Source organism: Rhamphochromis sp. 'chilingali' (assembly GCF_963969265.1).
Source record: "Rhamphochromis sp. 'chilingali' genome assembly, chromosome: 4".
Taxonomy (NCBI): Eukaryota; Metazoa; Chordata; class Actinopteri; order Cichliformes; family Cichlidae; genus Rhamphochromis; species Rhamphochromis sp. 'chilingali'.
Genome location: NC_137948.1, coordinates 42777578 through 42795189, shown reverse-complemented (window position 1 = coordinate 42795189; position 17612 = coordinate 42777578). Strand labels below are relative to the sequence as shown.

At 37.3% G+C, this 17612-nt stretch overlaps 1 protein-coding gene across 1 annotated transcript in view; it reads right to left on the bottom strand.

Moving 5' to 3' along the window:
• The window catches only part of LOC308395955 (teneurin-3-like), a gene marked incomplete at its 3' end in the record, with an annotated part of 636927 nt that overhangs the window by 456256 nt on the left and 163059 nt on the right, over positions 1-17612 (bottom strand). Inside the window, exon 2 of the mRNA XM_080881015.1 lies at positions 10727-10778. The remainder of the gene's footprint in view (positions 1-10726; positions 10779-17612) is intronic.

The window sequence follows — 17612 nt, the reverse complement described above, 5'->3', positions numbered from 1 at the left end:
AAAGCAAATCATTCGTACCGTACAAATAATGTAAATATGACGGTGCATCACGAAAGATTGATATCAAACTGATCACTTGACCAATATTACGTTACTCGCTCTTCAAGGGAATCAACAAATGGCGAAATGAAAAGCCGAACAACAACAATGCTGTTTCTTTAGAGAGTCTTAGCTTACATGTGTGTTTATTTCATATTTTCAGTTCTTACCCTCCCCGACTAAATCGGTTTCAGTTATGTACTGAAATATAAGAATGGACATTAGAGGGTTCTTTCAAAGAAAAAACTCAGGTAAATGTTATTTTATATATTATGCTTTGTATGTTGTTCAGTATATTTCTATGCAAAACAAGAGGGATTTCAGTACACAGCAGGATATTCACATTTGTAACCAGATATTTACATACACTTTAGGGAGAAAACATAAAACATTTTTACTGTACAACATCAATTTAGAGTAAACTTTTGTTTTAGATAAATATTGAAATATCTTTTGAATTAGTTAAATGTCAGAATAAAGAGAGACAGAGCTTTCTGTTTTTTATCACTTTCATCAAATTTAGGAGTACATGTACACTAAGTTTATTGTTAATTAATAAGAAAACTCCAGACGATTCCATTCTGAGCTGAAGAAGCTTCTGATAGGTTAGTAGAGTCCATGTGAGTAAACAGGTGGCACAGCTGTGGATGCATATAAGGCAAAACACAGAGCCTGTTTTTTTGAAATGGGAAAATCAAGAGATGTCAACCAAAACACCAGGAAAAGAACTGTGGAGCTCCATAAGTGTGGCTCAAGTTTGAATACAATTTGGTGCCATTTGCAATTAAGAAATACAGACGATTTCTCTCTTTACTCTTAAAGTTAACAAATATGTTTTTTATATTTATCAATCTAAAAAAATAAACATTTAGTCTGATTTGATGTTACAATTAAAAAGTGTTTGTGTTTTGATCTGAAGAGTTTGTAAATATCTGTATATTTGATGATTGTCAGCACAAAGAGGGAGAGAGGAACAGAGAGGGAGAGAGAGGGACAAAGAGGGAGAGAGAGGAACAGAGAGGGAGATGGAGAATGAGGACAGAACAGAGATGAACAAGAGCAGGTGAGACACACATGTTAGTCAAATGGTTGTTTACCAAAAGTATCACCGTATCATAGGTACTCATGTATCTCATACCTAGTGTTTCTTTTTAGGTTTGTTATTTTTCAAATTCTATATTTATTAAGTTATGAAGGCTTGTTTGCACAACAAGGCTAAATAATTATATAAACCTTTCTCAATCTAAATATTGTACTTTGGTAAAATTAAAAAATAAATGTAGTGCAGGTCTATGATGATTTTTAGTGCTACTATCATCTAGTTCTGATTCTGGTTCTGTCTTGGTTAAGTCCTCAGTAGTCCTGATTTTGAACTGTTGTAGTCCTGTTTTAATTCCGGATCAGTTCTGGGTCTGGTTGAATTGGGGTTTAGTCCCTGTGTCTTGATACAGCCCCGACTTTGTTCTGCCTTGCTGCTTAATTAAAAAACTAGTTTAAGATGTCCTGCACATGTGATATATATTTTTCCCTATATGAAGTCATTCTTTTTTGAACAAAACTCAAAACAGAGCCAATTAATCTTTCAGTCATTTCTACCCCCCCCCCCCCCCCCCCCCCCCCAAGGGAAAAAAAAATCCCACATGCATACGACCCTTTTGGGCTAAGCCCCGGGTGTTTCAAATGTCTGGCTCCGCCTCTGATAATGATCTCAGATCATTATCACTTGAACGCAGACATCTCTGTAATGTGAAATAAAAATGGTTGTTTAAGCTGCTGCTTTTCACCTTTGGCTTCATCTACAAAGACCCCATATTCATATTTGATGGTCACTTCCTGATAAAGAAAATCATCATCATTTATTAATGATCGCAAAACATTTCACCACGATCGTTTCGGACTTTGATCAAGTAGAAAGGGTGTGAAATCAGCTGCACCCACGTTCGAGTATTACTGGCAGAAAGTGAGTTGTATGTGTGCTGTCAAAGTCGGAGGCAACGGGTGACTATTTCACACTGAGAGGTAAATATTCACTCATAGATAACATCATAAGCACCTTCCTCTTTTTCTTTTGCCTCTTTCTCCCTTGCTAGTCCCTCTCTTTATTCTCTCTGGGTAAATATACATGCTTATATCAATCTCTCCCTCGTGCTCTCTTTCTGCTTTTATTTATACTTCACTGACTACAGAAGTGAACTGCTTATCTTCACAGAACAGGCTGCATAGTCAGTCACTCTCTGTGTGCATTTGTGTATGTGTTAGCAGATACAGCGAGAGTAGCAGCTTTTGGGCAGCAAGGTTTGATAACTTTGTTTTTTGGGACAAACTGGTCTATCCCCTCGCATGCAAATGAAACAGACAAAGTGTATGTACAGTAGTGGTACATAACAGTGGTGCAGAGGATGCTGCTGGTTGGTTAAGGTTTGGCACCAGCACTAAACAGATTTTTATCTACAATTTTCCACTTAAAAAAGTTCCCCTCATGAAAGATGGAGCTATATCATTGGCTAAAGGGTTAGTATGTGTAGGGATGAATGTACAGTTCCAGTTCTAATGTGTGTATTTTTGTTTGAAGATCATTCTCTCTTATGTATTAAATGGTGGGTGAGCATGTCTACTAAAATTCACAAAAGCACAGACTTAACGTCTGACGTATGTCAATGAATTTTCATTGACTGTGAACAAACATACAAGAAGATTAAAAAAAATGACTACAAAGTACTGCAGTTACAAACACTCAGGAAGTTAAGGACATAGTTATCGACTGAGCAATGCAGATGCTGTAGTTACAAAAAGTCAAATTGTATTTCAAATTTGCATGTCATATTTCAAGTATTTGCAGGATCTTTTGCTGCTGTAAAATTGAAAATGCGACACAAGTAAATACAAAAATCATTTTTCCTATACCTGCAATTATTTACTTACAAATACAGATAATTATTATCTGTATTATTGTATTACTGTATTATTAAGTCTCCTAAAAATGATTGGGCCATAAAACTAAACGTAATTCTCCATTACATCATTTTGGAATATATTCATTTTCTGTAAATTTGTAGTCAACACAGTGCATGTTTTTAATTAAAATAGGAAATTTTGGGAATCTTGTGTCTTCTGTTTGTTTTTTGAAATTAGAAGCAAAGAGAAATTAAAAGCTTTAAAGCTCAAGAAATAATATAAAAATGATCAAATAAGAGCCCCAGAGGGCTGTTAAAGCACAATTTCCTCAAGATAGTCTGTAGCTGAAGGCCTCCCAAACTCCAGCTACCTGCTTACAAGGGCTTTGTGTGCGTGTGTGTGTGTGTGTGTGTGTGTGTGTGTGTGTGTGTGTGTGTGTGTGTGTGTGTGTGTGTGTGTGTGTGTGTTTAAAGTTATTTTGTTGATAAGAAAAGAAAATGTAAGTAAAAATCGGCATGCAAATATGAAGTTGGAGTGCCTTCTCTACCGTAATACACCTGCTGCAAATAAGAAAGGCTATGATCCAACACAGTGACTGGGCGTTATTTTAGAATAACAGGAACAGGAAAACCTTTGTTGGCGACATTCAATATGCTGAATACTGCTTATGGTTGCCATTTTTATAGTAAAGATATTTTCTGTGTAAACATGTTTACGGATACTTGTTTTGATCCTGGAGGGACGCTCTGGGCTCCAGATAGACTGAAGCATGGACAGTCAGCAACTCAAATAATGAAAGCTTATGCTGATGAAATGTCATATTTATACCTATAAATGTATATTTATAAAAATATACATTTAGATTTTGTATTGTATTTATTCTGCACAGAACAATGTAAAAGCTGTCACCTCACAGGAAGGCTTACAATAGCACGTATGTGTCCTGTAACTGCAGCCAATCTTATTGTGAGCAACTCCCACAAACCACCAAGACCACTCAAACTAATAAAAGATACTGAAAGAAATATTTATCTGATATAACTGTCCAATATTTCCCTTAATGTTCCACATTTTTTTCTTTTAAAATAATAAACAGTGTCAATTCAGTTTCACGTACAAAGGCCTTTTTCCCCTTACTTTTTATTTTGAAATGTATGTCAAATATGAACGCACCCTGCATTGTCCTGGTCCAAGTGCATTCCTTGCTCTGCCAACCAACTGAATTGAGCTTTTTCAAATGCTTGAGTCTGATGATGATGTTGATTCCACAAACAAAAGTCTCCTTCAGCAAACAAAAACTGTGATTGCTGAGTTTTTACTAAACCATTTAATATCACTCGTCTGGTTGATAAGTGGCTCTGCCGAAGGTTTGAGTCTCTTATCTTTCTTTTGTTGTATCTGTAAGTAAAAAGACTAAAAGACTCACTCTGGTTTTTCATTTTCAGTGCAGCTTACACATTCTCTATCCTGCAACAAACCCCACTACACATGATTCCAAATGTTTTCCATGGTTGGAAAGCACTTAAACCATATTGGCATGTGCCCACACTGTCCAGCTGAGCTGCAAGTCAGTTTTCTCTGTGGAAATGCTGGCATGATAGAAAAACTAGAGATGGTCGAATTCCAATCCAGGGCTAAGTGCGATACTTAATTGTCCTTAGACATTAACAGTGAGCTCCAAGGCTGTTGTCCTGCTATGAAAGAGTATGCACTTTGACTCACTTGTGTTTGTTTGTGTGAAGGTACTGCATTATTAATTGGTTGCTGATAAACTGTAGAATATTTATTTTAAACTGAACTTGGATCCTTGAGGACATTGGTTCAGTTGCTTTCTTTTCTTTCAAAGCATGACAAAGGAAAACAACACACAGCTCCCAGAGTACCAAACCGTTGGATGGAATATCAAGAATCAGCACTGAAACACAGCACCAGCTCCTATTTTCAAATTTTGGAAAATCGTGTTTTTGGGAATTTCAACCTCCCCGTCCAATGTAAAAAACTTTCCAGCCAGCCGAGGGAGTTTGGCAAGTCCCCGAGGAAGCCATTTATATTTCATTTCAATCAGAGCAAATCCACTCTAATTAAAAAATTTCATTGTAAACCAATCAACCTTTGCAGGCGACTTCCCATTCCCAATAATCAGGTGAAGTCATTAATGAGCGACCGCTAGCTCTTAATTCCTCCCCCCACTAAGTCCATTCTCTCTTTTGCATTTTTATTTCCTTCGGTAAGAATGGAGCAATAAAACGATAACAGAAGTTGCTGGGGAGAAAACCTTTAACACTTGGAGTAATTACTTCTCTTTGTGTCTTTCTTTTTAAATTAATTTTAATTACAGGCGTCAGTATTGCCTGTAAAATGTCCACTTTAGTCTAATCTAAAGTAATGTAGCTGCTAATGAAGAGGGAATTCAGTGTGTGGAGCCAAATGGCCTTTTGGCTGTGAGTCTCTCACCCACTGGCTCACTTACATAGTGGTCAAAGATACATGGGCAGGTGGACTCTCTCTCTCTCTCTCCCTCTCCTGCTGCTACTTCAATCATGAAACTGATCACTGATCAGCTGATCGGCTTTTCTGTCGCGAGTCCGTCTCTCTTGTTTGTTTTTGGCCCACTTTGCACCAGAAAGAAACCAGCGGCTGAAAAACAGCAGCACGTTTAACCTTGATAAACTGTTCTTCTACACCAGGATCTTTTTCTACGTAGCTGACGGCTTCTAACTGTGAAGGGGCGGATCTAGCAAAGTTTTGCTATCTGAATCTTAAACCAAAGTTTTAATGTGATGTAAAAAGTATGGAAGTCCATTATTGTATATCGGAACTATTAAGTCTAATACCCTAGTAAGCTATAGTACTTTTTCCTTTGGGACTGTACCGTCTGGGCAGTCTTCAGTTCTGTTGAAGACAGATGTTGAATCTTTCATCTTTCATTATTTCATTATTGTAGACAAATTATTGATTTCTGTGCATTTTTTTTTATCATGCATTAAATTAAAGTTGATCTAATCGATTAAGCATCATGAGGCGGATTGTGATTCCCTATTTTTTATTTATTTTTTTGCTGGGAGTTGGCAACCATATTAGTTAGGTTGTTTAATATTTCTGCTAAGTACTCTTTAAAATACCAGAACAGGGAGGATGGAGCAGGTTTAAGTTTGTTAGATCTGATCAGTTTTGATAAAAATTGATTATGAACTTATAAAAAATGCAGCAAAATATTTTAAAAAACAGTTTTATTGATTAAAAAACACTATATCGGATTCATGTCGGTATCGGCAGATATCCAAATTTATGAAACTGGTGTCGGACATTAAAAAGTGGTATTGTGCCATCTCTAATATATATATATATATATATATATATATGTATATGTATATATATGTATATGTGTATATATATATATATATATATATATGTATATGTATATATATGTATATGTGTATATATATATATATATATATATATATATGTATATGTATATATATGTATATGTGTATATATATATATATATATATATATATATATATATATGTATATATATATGTATATGTATATATATGTATATATATATATATATATATGTGTGTATATATATATATATATGTATATATATATATGTGTATATGTGTATATATATATATATATATATATATATATATATATATATATATATATATATATATATATATATATATATATATATATGTTACCCCACTTTTATCCTTCAATCCTTCAATCTCAGGTTTGGGGGTCATTGCCCCAAGTGCTCCGATTACCATGGGGAGCCCTGTTGACTTCACATCTTCTTGAGCTCCTCTGTCAGCCTTTAGTATTGCTAAAAGGAACAGGCAACTCCGAAAACATTAGAGCACTTCTGCAAATATGTGACATCTTGATAAATCGAGCAGATATTTGAAATTTACACGCCACCATACTCGCATGAAAATATCTTAAAAGTTTATTTTGTGACCCAGACAGAGTAATATTTCAAACTCTGCCACTCTGTGTTCCTCCGCCACTGCCTCGTTTGAGTTTTGGACAAAATGCATTCTGGGATATTGCATTTCGTCATTTTGAGCGGATTGGAGACAAAAATCTGATTTTTTTGCATCCAAGTCTGTGATTGGCTGGTTTTGTGGCACAAATATAACGGTGTACAGAAAGTTGAACACGCACGGGCACAAGCACATTGCGAGCAAGCGCAAATGCAAAAACTGAGCGTGCACTGTGTGTGTGTGGATGATAGCAAACACTGAAATACATTTTTTGCATGCAGGAATGAATTTTGTTCAGTCAAATTTAGTTTGTCTTCGCTGAAAATAAATTTATCCTTAAAATACAACACTTGCACCTGCAAATTTCTTTTACGTGCGCTGACATTTTTTTTTACGTGCGCTCAGAAGAGTGGCACAAAAATAACGCCATAGACGATGGTCACTACGAGCAGGTTCAGACTGAGTCCATCAGTTTTTGTGTGAAACTGATTTCTGCAGTAATTCACAGAAGAATTCAGACCAAGATTTTTCCTCCACACTTCTGTTCATGGAAGATTTTGTGAAACATCAAATTATCTTTGAATCATCAAACACTTTGGTTCTGTTTTGGCACTCAGACCTGCTGAACAGCTGATGATTGTGGCCTGGTTTAAAGTAAATCTTACCAAAAGGAATGCAGCAGGCTAAGCCACTGGGACCAGTTGTAGTTGGATGTTGGCATACCTGGCACCAGAGCATCGAATCAGGGCCAACTCTGGCAAGCAGGTACATTTGTGACCCTGTGGACTAGATAATTGTAGCAACTCTTCAACTTTCTTTAGGCGTCAGGAAACCCTTTGTACTTTGTCTTACCATTGGGAATTTATCATAAATCTGGTGTCAGCTCAAAAACTAGACACAAACAGCTGTTTAAGATGCATCTGAAGTGTTAAGGTTTTGTAGTCACATGATCAGGGTTGCAACAAGAAAAGGCAAAGCACTGAGCATCAAGCGTTCACTCATCACCGGACACTTTAGTATCTTTAGAAGCACAAAGGTTATCCTTACAATGGTGGTTTGTAGAGAGCAGTCCTGCAACTCTGATGACAATTTTGCAGCTTCATACAGGAAAACAAGCTGGACCTTTAAAAGAATACCAGACTAGTTACCCATTTGTATTCATTTAGAATCACAGTCTTGGAAACATCGGTGCAACGCCTCTCAAGGCTTTTCAAGTGTCACATCTGCCCCTGCAGCCAGCATGCACACAGAGAGCCGTCCTACTATAGGACCACCCTGCTAATCTCTACACCACTGTGCTCCAGATACACAACAGATACTCTGTAAAACATCATCAGAATTAATTCAGTGTTTCATTCAACTTAAAGGAAACAATAAAACATTAAAATCAAACTCATTTAATAAACCCAATTTTTTCCCTGCAAAATGAATGCATGCATTTTACACCTTAGACGTCTGTACACACAATGTGTTTACTGTTGTTAATGTCACAGGGGGTTAAAACGGCAACAGTTGTTGCCGGTGGGATTAAATGGGTTAATTTACCTAATTTGCTTTAATTTCCAGTCCAAAGCAACACAAGTACAGTGTTGCTGCTTTGATTGAATGTGGACCTTTGCTGGAAAATGTGATCTACAATTTGATTTGTGATCTTTAATGTAATGTCACTCTATACAACAAATCATGCAGTCTAAAGGACCATGGTGGCTGTTAATCACTGGCGTCAGTTAAAGCCTGTGTGAGCTTTTTTATGTACCAGTTTTTAAAAGGCTCTGAAAGTCGGACACTTTAAAAACGGGAGATTTCAAAAACTGCACAATGAAATAAGAAGACAGAATGACTCGCAACATTTCAACATGGAGGACTAGAAAGAAGCTGCTGAAGAAGTGTGAGGGCCTGCTCTGTGTACGATTTCTCTATGAATGGAAACGATAAAGATGTGCTGGAGTCCTCGGTGTGCGTTCAACGAGCCAAAGTCTGATCACAGTTCAGAGTCTGCAGATATATCGGAAACTTTTCTCTTTACATGCACGCACACAGCCAGGTGCTGTGCTCAGAACAGACAACTACACACAAACACACACACTTGTAGATGCTCATACCTCCTTGGTGCTTCATCTCGATGCCATCCGCCATTTTGTGATATGTCAGAACAGGAGAAAATATATCCTGAAACGTCGGCCACACAAAATGAACTCGACAGTTCACCAGCGCAGTCCGTGAGCCAACAGTAAAAAACAGTTCAAATCCAGCACCTTGTTTAAGAAATGTTCCCTGGCACATTTTCATTGATACATTTCTTTCTGTCTTTTTGGGATTTGTCTGGTGATTTGATCAGATTTCCTTGGTGACTTGATGAGCTTTGTGGAAACTCATCCCTCGGGTTGCGCGACTGTGGGCCTGTAATAGTATCACGGAGCTCCCCCCTCACTCACACGTTTCTGTGATTTGTGTGTGTGATAGAGGCCTCAGTGAGAGACCAAGCGCTAACCTTTACTGAATTGGCTCACACTTAATCCCCTCACCCTGGGGTGACTGGCACAAAAATTCTACGCTCCCTCCCTTTACATGCTTCTTACAACTATTTCACACACACACGCACGCACGCACGCACGCACGCACACACACACACACACACACACACACACACACACAGGAGACATAAAATGTACACGCCATCACCAAACTTGTTCTAGACCCATCCTGCATCAGTTGCATGAACGTATGTCACAGTTTAAACCACACAAACATTCATTCTTTCTGTATTTTGTTTTCTTATCAAACCATAGAAAATACCAACTGCACAATATTTTAAAGATCAGTATGGGCACATTACTGAGTACTATTCTCAGATATTATCCATGCACAGGTTTAAAGCAGAGGAAAACTGATCCAGCTCACTGCTAATGAACGCTCACACATGTATGTGGTAATTCAGATTATTGCCAGAGTTACATGTGCTGCAGAAATGTTCTTTGTCCCTTTAAAGTGCTGATGAAGGGATGTTATGGTCTCTTTTACAGACTACATAGTAATCATTTGGAGTTGTAATTGGACTGATGAGTGCCTGCAGTCACTTTTATGTATTGTGCATTCAATCACTGATGGATTGTGTTTAGTAAAGTAATTTGCTAACCAACGCTCTCCTGCACAGGCAGTTCTAAACCATCTTTCAGTCACATCTGTGCTGTCAGTCCTCTGTGGATGACTCGCACACACTCCTGCACGCCTCAGAGGGAAGCAGTCATGACATTCTTTTGCTAAATAACACTACTATCCTCTGCTGGAAACTCGGACATGAATACACACACACTGCTTCACACAAGTACACAGAATTTCACATACACAAGCACACACAGCCTTTGATGCACACAACAGGAGAGTGAGTACAGAGGGTAGGGAGCCAAACCCCTCTGTGGAGCTTTGGATTATGGGATAGCAATAAGAAAAAAAGAGAGGCTGGTGGGAGTGATTCAAGGAAACAAATAAGAAGAAAGAAAATATAGAATAAAATATAATAAAATAACAAAAAAATGGAACGAGAAAAAAATGAAAACAAATAATGCTTTCACTTTTCACTTTACAAGAAAAAAAATGAAGTTGAATAGGAAGCAAATAACTAAGGAAGAGGTGGAAGTGGAGAACAAAAAAGTTAGAATATGAGAACAGGGCTCCAGAAACACGTGTAAGAGGCGAGGAAAAAGGCAGAGCAGAGAAACAAAGCACAGGAGAACAAGAGGCCGAGCAGGAAGAGAACAGAGAGCGGGGGAAAAGGAAGGATTAAAATCAAATAGACTTACAGGTGCTGTTTTTCCACTCCTTTAAAAGCGACTGACTGAAAGCTGGAAGTGGCTGCAGGAAAGAAGAGAGCGGGAGAGAGAGGGGGGAGTCAGCTGAGGTCACTAGTTTCTCAAGGTAAAAGGAAATATAATATAGAATTAATGCAAACATACATCCATCATTTATTTACTTTTCCATTTTTATTTTGTAGTGTAACAATGCCTGTGAAATAGCAATAGATAATTCAATAATTCAAGGATAAACAAATGCTGAAGGGCAGTGGAGCTCTAAAAAACAAGAACTACAAAAGAAAACGTCACAACCAACATAGACACTAACATATTTGTTCCCATAAGTACTGAATGCACACACACGCACACAGTCTGTCATTATAATCTTGTGCTGTCACAGTTTTCAGCAGTGTGTCTATATGCTGCTCAACTGTATATGACCACATATAATGACACTGTAAGCGTGAGTTTGGATTACATTAAACCAATGATCCACCTCCAAAATAAAAGCTCTCTAGCACCATCTGTTGACAGGGACACTAAGATACATGTGCTGGGACACGACCTTAACAGACCTCCACCCGCTCAATAACGACATACTGAGATGGAGCAGTTTAAAAAATGTGAACATGAAGTAACATTATAGCTAACATAATATAGTTATTATAACTAACTAATGATCTTCAGCAAATAATTCAGTGGTGCTTTAGTTAAGATAGAGGAACAGACACGGGGCAGGGAAAGACAGAGAGGTAACGAGGAATCATGTCTGTGTGAGGAGGTTTCTGCGTTATCAGAAGTATGCATTATGAAATGGTTAAATGGGGTTTTTGTACAAAATACGAGGCAGTAAAAAGTAATAATAAGTAAATAATAATCCAATCCTATCAAACACTGCCAGCGTGTTATTTAAATATACAGAAAACAAGTAAATAGAGTTCTTTGTTTCCATGGATCATGTAAGGAAGGAGGGCACCAGTGGAAAAATCTGTGTGTTTCATGGAAAAATATGGAGACACAAAAGAAAAGAAATGAGGAAAAAAGGATCTGTCTCTCACACACGCATTCACATCTCCAGGTCTCCACGAGCTGCCTGTGCTCAGTGTACGAGGGTCAAAACTGAGCCGCTGAACAACAGTCAACATGAGTATATTGTTCTTTACACTCTATTCTTTTCTTTGATATTTATATTTTATTTAGTTTAATTTTTTCATCAAACATATTTCTTATTAGGAATGACAGCTTAAAGATAGAGGATATATTGAACTGATTATGAAGGATTTTATAAAAATATTTTTATAACATTTTGAACATTCATAAAGTTAATGATTCAGAAATGACCCACTGGACCCATAAAATATATCACATCTTCATCATTAAATGACAGTTTAAAGGAAGAAGATGCCGTATATCAGAGCCTTTAATAACATCTATAGCATTCAGCAGTATAGAAATTATAATGTTTAGTGACTGTCACACACGTGATTTAATTTAGAGGACAAAGAAAAAACACACACAAACACACCTCTAACTGTGATAAAGTTGTTATGCTGTGTAAAATGTAAAGTGCTTAAGAAATAATTTAATAAATAAATAAAATAATTTAATAGTATCCATAATCACCAAAATCATTTTTATGAAATGATTAAATCGTCATGCACAAACCCTTAAATCGAAATCGCATTTTTAAGGTTGAAATATTATTATTCTCTTTATTTTGCAAATTTACAGTTTTACAAAAAAAATGTAAAAAAATAGTAAAGGAAAAAGACACAACAAAGTTTTTTAATAAAGTCCAAATTATAGCCATTTATGTACATTCATGAATATAACTGTGTTTTAGTGTTTGAATGTTATGTGTTCATGCTCAACTGTGAGTATACTTTAGTTTAGTAAATAAGAATATCATGTCTCATTCTAAACACGTTTTTGACAGATTTCTAAAGTATTTGTGTCTTTTTGTTTTTGTAACAAGTGGTTTTATACATTTTTTAGCATTCTACATGGAAACCGAATGCAATGATTTGCAAATCTCATGAACTTATGAAATAAAATAAAATGGAATCATAAAATGATTCTCATAAACACAAAATATTCTCTATGGAACATAGAAAATATAAAAACATATATATATATATATATATATATATATATATATATATATATATATATATATATATATATATATATATATATATATATATATAAGTTGGGGCAGCAACATTTTAAAAAACTTTCTTTTAACAACAGGGAATAAACATCTGGGAACTGAGGATTCCAGTGTTTTCCATTTTAAATGAGTTTTTGCTCCTAGAATGAGGCAACACTGAGTTATACTTACATACAGCTGTTTCTTTGGATGATAGAGCTGTAACACGTATTTGTCGATGGTATCTGTGCTCACAGCCAGTGATTTTGTGAGGTTTCGGAGCCTATGCACTGATTTCCATCCAGTGACAGCATCATGCCTATTTTTTATGCAGTGCTGCCCGAGGGCGCAGAGATCACGGGTACTGATTTTTGTTCTAGTCGTTTGCACACAGCTTTTACACTGCTGGCTTACATGTGTTTTCTACGATATGTCTTGTCATGCTGCACAGCACTTTGATGAAAATTAGAACTACTGTTCATTATTTATGCAGCATTTTTAGAAAACATTTACTTTGCACCTGTGCTTGTCCTAAATGCTCATCATCCTACTGTCCAGAATTTCCACAAAATCTTCACATCCAAACATCACAATGTTCCACATGTCGGACATATCACACTCCAATCTGTTTGGTTGAGAACGTTTCCCTTAATGGCGGAGTCTTTTTTTATACTGAAATGTATAAAAAAGAAAGAACAAAATGAACCAAAGAACAAGCAGATTAATATTAATAGGGCCGAGCAGATGCACCAGTGCTGTCTATCTACTGCATGTCTTCTCAAAGTGAAGCTTAACCTTAGAAAAGCAAGGCTCACGCACACTACAGCTCTCAGATTTCAGCTCAATTTTTACAGAAGTGCTTGAGATCATGGAATAAATAATCACCCATTTACATGGTAAATCAATAAATTCCACGCTGAGCAGGTGGATGCATGTTCCACCCAGATAAATGCACAGTTGTGATTCGTAGGCAATGAAATTAAAATCACTACCAAAGTTACATCTCCTTATGAATTAGGACAGTCTTTACAAATATTTGAAGCAGCAAGGTCCCCGTGACTTATCTACATTCCGAAAGCTTCAGATCAGCTATCCAAGTTCAGATAAATGACTGGAAGTACTGACAGAAGGCTTTATCAACATGACAAGAGAGAAAGAACATCCTGAATTCATTCTATTTTTCACCCTATTTATTTATTTATTTAAAAACAATAAATACATTTTTGCCTTTTTTGGGGCAAATCTTGATGACATATTAAGTAAAAAAAATGCAATTGTATTAATTAATTCCTGAGAATGATTATGGATCAGGGAGTACGGTGCCCCAGGAGAAAAAGAACTTGTTATAAAATCCCACTGAGTAATCTGTTCTGATCTCAAGGAGATTGTATCAGCTTCTAAGGTGATAGATGAATAAAAACATACGTTTAGATAGGTGTCTCAGCATATTTACCAATAACTCATTCATTAACCTTTCTTCACCATCTTATCTGTGAAATGTATCATAAAGAAAGAACAAAATGAACCAAAGAACAAGCAGATTAATATTAATCGTGGTAGGAGCGAGCACATGCACCAGTGCTATGTCTATCTACTGCATTTTTTCTCATTAAAGAAAAAAATGTCAGAGCAAAAACCTGACATTTCCTCTTCCCCCTATAATACCAGTCTTCCACACTCTTCGCTGCCCACTAAGAGTTTGCTGTTGGCAGCTGGCAGCTCAGTGTATGGCCTGTTAGTGAGCTCCTAGATATCACGAGGGAGGGGTTGGACTTGTACAGAAGCAAGAGACAGAGTCGGGGGAGCTTCACTGAGCTCCCCTCACCCCAACCCAGGCCTAATGGTGTGGAGCAGCCCCTTCACTCCTGCTGCTCTCGAAGCATCAAAACTACAGGAAGAGAGTCAGGAGTCATGTCCTATTCTCAGTTTCACTCTGCTAAACAGGTGCAGGAATGCCGGTTTGAGCCCAAAGAAAGACAACATGTACGTTTATACATGCATGGGACTGCCACCTCTTGTGAAGCACAACTATGGAAGAGCTGTATGAGTTTTAGTTCCTTTGAGAAAAACACATTGTACTTGCAAGGGTTGTGTGTTCTAAGTGTGTGTGTGTGAGTCCCTCAGAGCAGGACATGGCTGCAATGACAGAAGTTTAATCCCTCTGGATTTCTGGGTTTGAGTTTAAACAAGAAAGCGAGTCGAAGCATAGTACACCCACTCTTTCAAGTCTTTACCCAACTGGAACTTCTGTCAAATAAAAACCTCTGTCCAATAAATACTACGGAGGAAGAAAGCCTCTGGCACCAGCTTTCCCCCGCTGTGAAAGTTTTTAAGAGGCAGCAGCGTAAGCCCTCTGCTGATATTGGCCTTTGATAAAAAATCAGTCGGGTCCAGCTGCTGTCGTTCGTCTCTGATATGATGGAGGTTTCTGCCTGACCATAGCTTGTGCTTTCATTCTTATTATTTTTATATAAGATATTGTGGCAAGAAAACTAATCATTTCACCGCTGTATGGAATTTAAATCCACATCCCGGTGTGAAACCTGCCTCCTTCTGCCGATCAATTCTTTTCCCCAATCCAGTTTCCCAGGAATTATATTCATACTGAATGATAGAGCGTTGCACAACCAATACTAATGTTAAGTGATGCTGCAAACATGTAGAGACTGCTGTTCTGTGGTAGTCGGTTGATGGATGACAGTGGAACAGTTATGACACGTATGGATATTAAGAAGCATCTGTCACTCATACACCCACAGGGAGAGTTTTTAAAGCTAGCAGGGACACACCATGAACACAGTACGTAAACATTTCAGAACTGAGAGAGTCCAAATGTTACATATATATAAAACAATGCTGAGCTGTTAGAGTCAGCAGTTCTACAAGAATATTTCATTACAATACAGTTTGAAGGCTTCATATCTTCTCAGCAGAATATTTTCCATTTTCATCAAACTGATGCAGTACAGCAAGCTGTAAGGATGATGCAATTCTGGGCAGTTGTCCTGTTTGCCAGTTTGTCTTCAGTACAGTTCAAGAAGAAAGGTAATAATAAACATACAGGTATGAAAGATTAGAGACAGAAGAGCGAATGAATGTACCTATGCAAATGAACACAAACAGAGGTTGCTTTAACAACAATGTAAGCTTCCCTTAAAAAGAAATGTTTTTAAAGAGGTTTTACATTTTGAAAAGAACCTAGCCAATCAGCAGTTCAGAGAAGTTACAAAGCAATATCATTCATATGACATTATCACTACCACCTATTATATAAATAAAAACAGAACTGAAAAGAACAGACCAAGTACACACACACACTAATGAAAAATTCACAGCTTTATTTTCTTTTACTGTCCTGCTTATTCTAGAAAGAAAATACAAAAAAAACGTCAGTGACAGCCACACAGGCGTGGCTTCCTCTCGCACAGTGTGAGCACAGCCTGAGGTTGGACGTTTGGCCTTCTATGGTTGTGAGCATACTGCCACCTAGAGGCACACTGGGAGGATACGTTCCTTAAGTGATACACAATGAAGGAAACGCTCGACATGGTCATGATGCTGGTCCTCAGAAAATGGTTAGAAGTGTTCAGAACTGTAGAATACTGGGCCTAGCACTTTGTCAGTTCGTCTGTGTGATGACACAACACTGACTATGTTACAAATTATAATTCCTAAAAGGGCAGGTTAAAAACTCCAATCGTAAACTCCGTCTGTTTCATTTGTGTCGCCATTTTCAAACCACTTTAGGTTTAGATTTAATAAACTGAAGTAAACCCACACTAGATAAGACATCCAGGATATATATACATGTAGATATATAAATATTCACAAATGATTTTCCTCAATCACCCTTCCACCTGCTGTCTCTCTTAGCCAAGGTCACATGACAGAGACATAATGCAGTCATGGAGTAGCTGTTGATAATCAACATGATTCCTCTCTTTCTCCACCATTCTGTGTTTGAGCACTGTTTAATGACTCTGCTTAATTTCTCAGGGGAGAAACAGTAATAAGTGATCACTGACAAAAGGATTTCTTTGGAGACATTCACATTATCTCTGCTTGGTCACCCAGCTCAGCTTGTCTGTTTATGTTAGTCTGTCTGGCACTTCTTTACTGTAACATCCTGCACAATCTGTGTGCAGCAAATATTTGGATATTAACCAGTCAACTTCATTACAATAAAATGTGCTCCTGGCATTTTTATAGATGTTATTTTAAGACATCTACACAACCTAAACACTCGTGCTGAAAAAGCAAACGCCAATGTGTCATGGAGTTCTTCCATAATCCTCCAAATGACAGGTGTGACTGGTGCCCATGGATCCACACCCTTTAAAAAAAAGGATCTGCAGCCGATCTCCGACTGCCTGACAGCACCGGAGACCCAGGAGCTCCTGTGCCAAGGCCCTAATACAGAGTTTGTTTTTTAAAAATATAATAACAGTCAGGAATTTTTAAGGTTTTTGTCGGTCAGTGTATACTACAGCCACACATCTTCAAGTCGATTAAGCAGAGCAATAAGTCAAATTATAAAAGCAGTACCGTTTTGCACCTAATCAATGACTTATTCCAGCAACAGAACATCTTCAAGCTAAGGATGAGTATGTTGCCTGCCTGCTGGCATATTCACTGTTACAGGATGATATCTGCCATCTGAAACCGGACCATAGGAGCAAGAAAAAGCTTATCATGGAGTTTTATCAGAGTGGACCAACTAAGCTCATGGCTTCTCTGTGGGCCTCC